Raw genomic sequence first — 1844 nt, forward strand, 5'->3', positions numbered from 1 at the left:
TTTTGAATTACTATAATTTAACATAAAACTCTTTTTCTGATTATTGATAGATCTCGTATTGAGTATCATGGCATAAAGAGAATGCGGCACGCAAGCATGTTGACATCTACTCCTTTCGGGCATGTTTCAGTTAGTGACGTCGTACCCCTTCTGCTCGAGGCTGCGTGAACTGTAGCAGTATGCACACGCCATTCTCTTTACGCCATGTTGAATATAACATATTCACTCAACACGTTCAAACCTGTGGGTCTTTACCGTGTGTGAGATAAGCACAGCTAAATTAGCTTCGCTCAAAACAATATAAATATTTGTGACAAACAAAATTTGACAAAAATCAGTATTTCTAAATATTGTTACTAAACCTAATCACCAATGGATTTGTGGCTAAAAGATGGAACTTTGAAACGAAAAGCAAGTTCTTCTGGTACTCCAACTGTGGCAGAAATAGACGAGCAAAATATTGTAACATTTAAAAGTGAGGATGAACAATCGCAGTCTTTTGTTGCCGAAAAATCTGTTAGTACTAGTGAAAAGAAAAGGAGGACTTGTGGCACCCTTAGAGACTAACAAATTTATTTGAGCATAAGCTTTTGTGAGTTACAGCTCACTTCATCGGACACATCGATGTAGCTCACGACAGCTTATGCTCAAATAAATTTGTTAGTCTCTAAGGTGCCACAAGTCCTCCTTTTCTTTTTGCGGATCCAGACTAACACAGCTGCTACTCTGAAACTTAGTACTACTGAGTTATCCAAGGTGAAAGAATTTCCACCGAAGTATATCAAAAAACAAGAAGCAGCAGGTTTTAAAAGACCGAAACTAAAGTATGATGGAAGTTATTTGTCTTTCGGTTTTATGTGTGTTGGAAATAAAGATGTTCTTGATGCACAGTGCGTCGTATGCAACAAAACATTAGAAAACAGTTCATTGGCTCCTGATAAACTTTGTAGGCATTTGGAAACCAAGCATGCTGAATACAAAGACAAAGATATACGTTTTTTTTCAAGAGGCAGTGTGACTCACTTGGAAATTGTAAACTTTCGATGATTAAAATTGCTAAAACAGACAACGAAAGTGTAACAGAGGCATCTTATCGAGTAAGTTACCTTATAGCGCTTGCCAGAGAAGCTCACAGTATTGGAGAAATGCTTATCAAGCCTTGGGCGAAAGATATTGTAATGTGCATGTTGAGTGAGCAGTCTGGTAACAAAAAAAAAAAAAAAAAAAAATGGATGCTGTACAGTTGTCAAATAATGCTGTTACATGCCGTATTAAAGATCTTGCCGATGACATAGAAAAAGAACTAGTTTGCCGACTGAAAATTTGCCATGAGTATGCATTGCAGCTAGATGAGTCCACTGACATTTCAGGACTTACTGTGCTACTAGTATTTGTCCGATATATTTAATAATATTATTGAAGAGGACCTGCTCTTATGTGAATCTCTGCAAAGCAATATGACTGGAGAAGAAATATTCAACTGCATCAACAATTTTATCAGAAAGCATGAAATTAGTTGGGGAAAACATATTGATGTATGTACTGACGGTGCTCAGGCAATGATCAGGAAGATGAAGGGAGCTGTCACGCGAATCATAAATGTGGCACCAGAAAGCACTAAGAGCCATTGTGTTCTACACAGACAAGTACTTGCAGTTAAAAAAAACAAAACAGCATATTTGAAAATTGTGCTCGATGAAGCAGTACAAATGATCAATTTTGTCAAATCTCGACCACTTCAATCCAGGTTATTTAAAATTTTGTGTGTGGAAATGGGTAGTCAGCACGAAACACCTCTTTTAAATACGGAAGTGAGGTGGCTATCCAAAGGAAAAGAGCTTGTG

The sequence above is a fragment of the Lepidochelys olivacea genome (genome assembly GCF_965140295.1).
Source record: "Lepidochelys olivacea isolate rLepOli2 genome assembly, chromosome: 15".
Classification (NCBI taxonomy): Eukaryota; Metazoa; Chordata; order Testudines; family Cheloniidae; genus Lepidochelys; species Lepidochelys olivacea.